We start from the raw sequence: 8,737 nt of genomic DNA, 5'->3' as shown, positions 1-8,737 counted from the left end.
ATGGATTACTCCATGCCTCCCAATAGTGTGCCTCAATTTACTCTCTTCAGGCTCATACAGAATCCACACTTGCACAAAATATTCTTCTTTATCTTTTTGTTCATTTTTTTTATTTTAAAGAGAATAGAACAAAACAAAACAGAACAAAGAGGATCAGAGAAAAATAACGCAAATAACATTGGAATTCTAAATAAGATAACAGGAAATCAAGAGTGTATCTTGTTTTCTTTGAAATACTCATCCATATCTTCATGTACAATAAATTAATACAAAACAAAGCAGTATAAAACCAACCAAAACAAAGAATAAGAGCCTTATGGGCTTTCAAAACCAGAAAATAAGAAATCAGTAATGGCTACCATAATGTCTCTTATTTTCTTCAAAATAGCTGTCCATAATTTCATAATAATGAAACCAAGTAATAGAATACATATTAAACCAACCAAAACAGAGAATAAACCATTATTGGACTTCAAAACAAGATAGGAAATCAATGATGGCTACAGTGATGTCGTTTTCTTTAGTGCAATTTTTCATACCATCACACATAATAAAATCAACTCTTGTAACTCTTTAGAATTTCTAGACATATATAAGGCCCAAATGCCCATCAAGTGAGGACTAGATAAAAGGATGTGGTTTTTAATTTTTTTTATTTTAAAGAAGGTAAGATTAAACATAACCAAACAGAACAAAACAGATCGTAAGCAAACAATTAAAGAAACAAATATTTCAAACAAGACCACTGGAAATGTTCACTGTGTATCATATTGTCTCTTGTTTTCTTCCAAATAGTTGTCCATATCTTCACACAGTGAACTCATATCAAACAAAATAGTGCTAAACTGATCAGAACAGGATGATGAAGGCATTTTGGGTCTTCAAGACTAGACAATAGGAATGTCAACAATTGGTGCCATCTCTAGTTCTCTTCAAAATAGAGGTCAATAACTTTATGTATGTTGAAATTAAACAAAAAACAGACTAATATCACTCTGGACAGAGAATAATAATATTACTAGATTTTATATCATGACGCTATTGAATTATCCCTGGGTATTAGTGTCTCATGTTCTTCAGAATATCTGTTCTTTACATCACACATTATATAATCTTTTATCGTAAACTGTTTAATAGTTCAACACTTTCATGAATCTCTGCATGTATACCTATTTTTTATGTTAGAAGGAAAAACAAATCAAAACAAAACAATAAAACAAAATTTTAGAAAACCATGAAATAGGGGCTGGGGGTTTAGCTCAGCGGCATAAGCACCTGCCTTGCAAGCAGGCAGTCGTGAGTTCGATCCCCGGTACCGATAAAAAGGAAAAAGACAAAAAAAAAAAAAAAAAACATGAAATAAAAGACATATAAAACCACAATACTAGGTGATCTACAATGGTAACAATGTATACCTCTTTATTTTCAATGGAATTGTCTATATCATCAGGCATAATGTAATTGAACATAGCACTACATAGCAATATTAATAAAAAGTTGGAGAGACTGTACGACTTCAAAATCAGTTAATAATTAAACTGGAGTGGGTATCCTATTGCATCTTGTATTCCTCAGAGTAGTTGCCTCTACTCTTAGAGTTCATACTATCAAGCATACCAAATTCAAATAAAATCAGTCAAGACAAAACAGTGATCTAACAAACCAGATTCAAATAAGGTCAGTAATAGTAAGATAATGTAAGTAATACAGAGCTTCAGGTTAAGTTAAAAGGAAATTAAGGATAGTTACCTTAGTATATCCTGCTGTTTTGGGGATAGCTGTCTGTGCCCTCAAATTTAGTACCAGTAGACAGATTGGAATAGAATAAAATCAAACTAAACAGAGTGGTAAGACTAATGTGGCTTTTAAATCCCGATACACTATTAACATTGCCCTCTGCCTTCCTCCTTTTAGACAATTCTTCCCCTTTCCCTTTGTCAGGGTGCTTTGTACAATTTGGGCCCCACTAACTCCTTCAGTTTTAAGATTATAGGGCAACCCACTATCTACCTATGTGATTCTGAACCTTTTTATTCCTGAGCTTGTTCTTGAGCTGTAGTCTTTTATGTACTAAAGCCTCAAGGTTTTCCTTCTCTATAACTGAGTAGTTCTCCACTGCACAAAACTGTCATGATTTTAAACCTATCTGCAGATGCTAGATGGGTTGGAAGTCTGAAATGAGACACACACTCACTGGAGCCAGTCCTGTGTTGTGCTGGATGCTGGGTGCATTTCCTTTTTCTCTCTATCACATAGAGCACTGTTTTCTCATCTTTGACTTTTGGTTCATTAACCCTCTTTCAGGTAGATTATATTTCCTATTCTAAGCATCTTGATGGATTTGGTCTACTCTGCCTCTGTTTCTTTTTGTTAGTGTGTCAAGGCCATCTGTGTTAGAGATTATAGCCGTCTTCTCTGCTTCATCTCTGTTATGCTATTTTCCTGCTGTTGGTTATCTACTTTTCTCCTTCACTCCACTGTCTGCCCTCTTCATTAAGGCTTTTCTGATACTATTGCTGGAATTGTGCTGATTTTTTCCCCTCTCTCTGGAATATCCTTCAGTACTTTTTTAGAGTTGAATTGGTGGTCACAAACTCCCCCAGTTCCTCTTTGTCATGGAAACATCTTGTTTTTCCATTAATTTTGAGAGACAGTTTTTTCAGGGTCCATCAGTCTGGGTTGGAGGTTATTTTCTTTCAGTGCTTGGAATACGTCGCTCCAAGCTCTTCTTGATTTGATAGTTTGGGATGACAAGTCTGCCATGATTTTGATGAATTTTACTTTATAGGTGATCTGTTTCTTCTCTGAATGCTTTTAGTATTCTGTTCCTTTAATGAATTTCTGGGATCTTGATTATTATATGTCTGCGTGTAGATCTGTTTTGGTTGTAGCTGGCTGGAATTCCATATGACTCATATATTTGAACATTATTCCCTTTCTCTATGCTTGAGAAGTTTTCCTTAATTACTTCTGTGAAGAGATTTTGTATTTCATTTATGTTTACTCCTGCTTCTTTGCTCATGATTTGTATTCTTAAGTTACAGATCCTCTTGTTGTCTTCTGGCCCTTATGTTGTTACTTCCTGGTGCCTTGTTATTTTTAAGAAATGTTTTTTCCTTATCACACATTGCAAATCTATCTTCAAGTTTTGAAAGTCTAACTTTAGTCTCCTTCAAAAAATTTTTCCACCTTTCAGTGGAGTTTTTAATTTCTGGGTAATCTCTTTGGATCTGTTTCATGTATTCTAGATTTTGTTTATATTCCTCATCAGTTTCTCTCTCTTTTCAGGGTTCCTCAATTCTTCCATCTGTGTCTTCTTGAGAGATGCTTAACATTTTTTACTAATCTTTTCATTTCTTGCCTCACTTGAATTAAAATTTCAGTTTTAAGCTTGTCTATGATGTCCTGAATGTATTTATGTCTGTTGATGCTGTGTCTGATATTGCATGTTTGCTGCCCTCAATTTCTTCTGTGTTTACCTCTTCTGGGTTTATTTTTACTCTGTCAGTGGCTGGAGGCTTTTTCTTTTTTGTTTGTCTTGTCATGTTTCTGGTTTCTTTCAGACAGGTGTAAGGTAGAAATCTCAGGCCCTTTCCATATTTCTTATGGTTTTTCTAAAGCATGCTGGCTAGGGGATCGCTACCCTCTTCAGTTTAGTTTTGATCTGTGTGGTGCACACAGGAATGATGTGGGCTTTGCCCTCTCCTCTGAGCCAGTCAAGCAGTGAGTGCCTTTGGCACATTAGTCTGTGCAATGCAGACATCAGGAGTCAGGACAGTTTCAGCTATGACTATTGGGTCCCAACAGGGGTTGTGACCCAACCAATGCAGATCCCATAGTTCTCGTTGAGCTAGAAGTGATTCCAGGTTCAAGCCCATCCTACCCAACTCCAATATGTCATCCAACAAGTCACCCCCTCTGAGGGACCCAATTCCTAGCACTTACCACAGGTTAATGCAGCTCTCCACATTGGTTCCACTGTCTGTTGTACCACATCCTCCTGCCAAGGGCCTTGGGCTCACCCATCCCCAATTTCAGGGCTATGACAACTTCAGAGTGACCGTGAGTCATCTGATTACAAGGTGCACCCAGCACAACACAGGACTGGCTCCAGTGAGAATGTGTCTCATTCCAGACTTACACCCATGTTTTCTCTTCCTTTCTTTCTTTTATTTTTTTCTCAGTTTCTTCCTGGGTCATGAGAATCCCTCTGTTTTTGTCAGATCTTCTCCATGGTGTTAAACTCAAGCGTCTGAGTTGTTTGTATCAGAGAGGCTTTCTATCCTGCTACCTATCAATCCACCATCTTCTTATTTTCAGTATGTGGTATTTTGTACAAAGGAATATTGTTCAGCTGTAAAGAAAGACCACATTGAGGCTTTTACAGGTAAATGGATGCAAATTGAGACCGTACTCAAAACTGAAATAAATCAATCTCACATGTGAAAATAACATATTATCTCCCTATTGTCAGAAACTCAAAGAGTAAATAATATAGAAAATCTTAATTAACTCTAAACCTAACTCCAACCCTATCCCTAACCCTAACCCTGGTTGGGTACAATGGTAAGAAACTGCGCAAAGAGGAATAAAAAAAAAATACAAGGACAAGGAGAAAAGAAGGAAGAGAAAAAAAAGATCTACATTTGCATACGTTCACTTAATATTACTAAGATGATTGTACTCCTAATTCTATTAGTTTCTGGGGAAAAAAAAGTTAACATTCATAGGATTACATGACATTTGCATATCTCCATCTGGTACTTCAAGAACATTTTGCACCTAAATATGTAAAACAACAAAATTCCTTATGTTCTACCTTCTCATTTTGAAAGCCTACATTGTTATTGTGTTGACCTGTTTGTTATTGTTATTTATTTGTTGCTTTTGTTTCTCATGTTATGCATTTTTTCTAGTAGAGAAAGGATAGAGGTGTATGTATAGGCTTATATATGCTAGAACTTCTCCTAAAGACTTTGTTCATTTTCTTATTTACTGTCCTGGCCAATTTGCTCATTGCCATAGCCATCTCCCTCAACTTCCCCTGTCTGCTCCCATGTACATCTTTCTCACTTACCTGTCCCTGATAGATGCCTCCTTAACCTCTGTCACCACCCCAAAAATTTATATTGACTTTATATACCAGAGGAGGACCATCTTCTTGGGTGGTTGTCTGATATTGTTCTTTGTAGAACACTTCCTGGGGACTCTGAGGTCATTTTCCTCACTGTCATGTCCTATGAACACCATGTGGTCATCTTCAGGCCCCTATACTACATGACCATCATGTGGCAGGGACTTTGTCCCTTGTTGGTGGTGATAACCTGGATGGGAGGGATCCTGCATGGTGCTGTGCAAATTCTCTTCGAGGTCCACCTGCCCTTCTGTGGTCCCAAAGTCATTAACCACTTCATGTGCGACCTATTTCCTTCGCTGAAACTCCCTATATTGCCACCAACCAGCTGGACATGGTGATGGCATCAAATAGCAGAGCCATGTGCTTGCTCATTCTTTCCTTGCTGCTTGTCTCATGTGCTGCCATCCTGAGCTCCCTGAAATCCCAGGGCTCTGAAGAGAGGCACAAAGCCCTCCCCACCTGTAGCACCCACTTCAATGTTTTTATCCTTTTCTTTGTACCTTGCATATCCATTTACATGTGCTGTGGCAACCTACCCTGGGGACAAGTTGGTGACTGTTCTTTGCAATTGCACTCTCGTGTTGAACCCTGTAATTTACACAGTGAGAAACACAGTGTTGAAAACTGCCATAAGGAGTTTGCTGAAGAGTAGAAGAACTTAGCTCATACTCCAAAGCAGGAAAATGATGGTCTAAACAAAGAGGAAGGACTACCTTTGTAGAAACAAAATGAACAAATCTTACATATTATTGAGAAAAAAGGAAACAACACCTTTTCCTACTAACTTTGATTATTGGAGTCATATGCTATCTAGATGCTTTTGGTAGCTATCACCTTTTGCCAGGTATATTGCTCAGGCTTTGATATTTATGTGCATAGGCTTAGAATATGAAATGGAAAGAACTACTTTTGACTTCTGCATTTCTCAGTGTATAACTCAGAGTACCGAGCAAGGGTGTCCCAGTGGTGTAAAAGATGGCCTCCCTTTTGTCCATGGGAAATGTGCTGGGAGGCTGATTATATGTACTATATACAGAACAGAAAAATTGGACAATAATGGTAATGTGGAAGGAGCAGGTTAAAAAATCTTTTTTCTTCTACATTCTGCTTCCATAGTGAATGCAAAATGAATGTGTATGAGGTAAGAATCATTATGAAACCTACAGTGCATAAGGCCACACTATTAGACACAGCTGATAAGTTTATTACATGTGTCCATGCAGGCAAGTTTCAGCAATGGTGGCAAATCACAGAAATGGCAATCAGTCATATTGGGGTTACAAGAGAGCAATGGCAAAGCCAGGAATATCTGTGCTGAGGAATAAATGCAAGATCCCACCTAGACCAACACAGCACAGACATACTGATTCATGATGGTCATGTACCACAGAGGCTTAAAGATGAAGGCATAGCAATCCAAAACCATGAGAATGAGCACAGAGATCGCCAAGCATCTGACAAAGTGAAGTGCAATGATCTGAGTCATGTACTCATTACTGGAAGTGATTTTTTTTCACAGACACAGACTATATAATTAATCTAGAAGCAGTGGTTTTAGGAAAGCAGACATCCTCACAGGATAAGTAAAAATGAAAGTCTAGGTAGAGTAAATGGTTACTGAATAAATAAATTTGCCAGCAGAGTTCTATGGTAAAGGGTCAAGAAAACCATTCACATTACTTTCTTCTTTAGAACATTTGTGTAAACCCAAATAGAGTGAACTCACATTGTTATCAGCTCCATCAATGTGATGAACATAGACTGATCTGCAAAGAAAATTAGTAAAGTGATGATTTTCCAAGAGCAAAGAACTTGAACTCAACTAAACTTTGCAGTTTTTAAACACATCAACATATAGAATGCAGTGGACTTTAAAGTTTCATACTATATGATAGTCACTAGGGACATTTTTTCAAAAGCTGTCCATATTTTAACTAGGAATATCTATCCAAAGTCTTCCTGTGTGGGACAAAGATTATTTTTGTTGTGATCAGTTGTTGGCAAAATACTCATAAATAGTATGTGTTTTCTGCAAATGTCTAAGAAGCAATAGATGTTTTGTATGACACTAATCAATGTAATGTCTTGAGATTTTATATTTATATAAAAATTAAAGATCCTATCAAACACTTCCATGAGTATGTAAATCTGTATATGTGTAAGTACTGTATATATATATAAATTGTTTCAAAACCATAGCCACATATAATTTAGAACTATGATGTTTAAGGGAACTCATTGAGAACATGCATTTCTTGATTTGGATACCAGGTTGCACTCATTATTTCTCTTTTATCTTGCCTAGATTATGCCTAAGAAGAATTTTATTTCTTCAACTTTTGCCTCATCGTGGTCATAATCTTACCTTTATTTTTGTTCTACACACATGACATGTTTGATAACATTATTAAGGCACATTGTCATGTATTTGAAATAACATATGACTCATGCTAGACTCATTTACAATTGATTCTTATATATTATGGGTTAGGTTGAAAATGCAACTTATTTTATCCTCCAATCTAAATGTTTTAATTGACTATTTTTACAACGGATTTTAATGGATTCACTTTTATTCTCGTAAGACATAATTTTAAAATCTGAATTCAATTTCAAAATATAGATGTTTTGCACTTATTTAAAAATATATGCTCTATATCTGTCCCAATATAAACGTACCAGCCATGCTGTAGTATTTTACTGTTATTTTCCAGGAATATGAATACCACAATTACTCCTTCTAGGAATAATTGAAAATTAACGTAATCAGATTTTCACTTTTCACTTTTATAACAATTTGTTTTTAGACTTTTACTCTCATAAAATCTTTGAACATTTCTTTTGATTTAAGATTTTTTATTTTAATAATTTAATTAAAATTAGTTATAATTGTTGAGGCATTATATATGAGTTTTCATAATTTTGACTATTATCAAATATATTCCTAATTTTTTTGGGTAAATTTTGACTTGGGTAAATTAAGACGTTTTACTTCTTCAAAAGTCTTGATATTACATTAAAATATCCAAAGTTAACAGTGGGTTACAGGGTAATAAAGTACCCTTTGAAAATACATAAGTTTCCAATCTCTCTTTCTAGAGGTAACAGTTAAACTCTCACAAATTTTACTACACTTTCAGAGTTACATATGTATAAATATCTAGCTAAATAATACATCTATGTATGAACTGTGTTATTATTTACCATATTTTCCAACAGTACAGTTATGTGGAACATATTTTTATTAAAAATATAACCTGAGCCAATGACTTACTTGCTTGGATACTAGAATAAAATTTATAACATACATTTCTTTAATTACTGACCACAGTATAAATTTTTATATTTCTTTGTTCTTATATTTTATCAGTTCTGAATTAGGTGACTCAGTTGCCTGTTAATTTTTGATACACTTTTAGATCTTTTTTTATTTTCCATAATCAAATCTATCAATTATATATTATATATTTATTATATATTATAATCTATTATTATATATTATATATAGATTATTATATATTATAATCTATTGCTTTAAAATGGGTGTTATTATCTTTATTCCATTTCATATCTGGAATTTACTTATTTATTATATCTCAA

The 8,737-nt window shown here is 35.0% G+C and overlaps 1 pseudogene; it reads left to right on the top strand.

The window, feature by feature from the left end:
- On the top strand, window positions 1–5,799 carry LOC111756229 (olfactory receptor 4C13-like; annotated as a pseudogene).
- The last annotated feature ends 2,938 nt before the right edge of the window (window positions 5,800–8,737 follow it).

This window comes from Cavia porcellus, unplaced genomic scaffold (genome assembly GCF_034190915.1).
Source record: "Cavia porcellus strain 051 isolate PalLab524CR breed Dunkin Hartley unplaced genomic scaffold, mCavPor4.1 scaffold_17, whole genome shotgun sequence".
In the NCBI taxonomy this organism is placed as follows: Eukaryota; Metazoa; Chordata; class Mammalia; order Rodentia; family Caviidae; genus Cavia; species Cavia porcellus.
The sequence above is the reverse complement of the archived record's forward strand: the minus strand, read 5'-3'. Positions and strand labels throughout refer to the sequence as shown.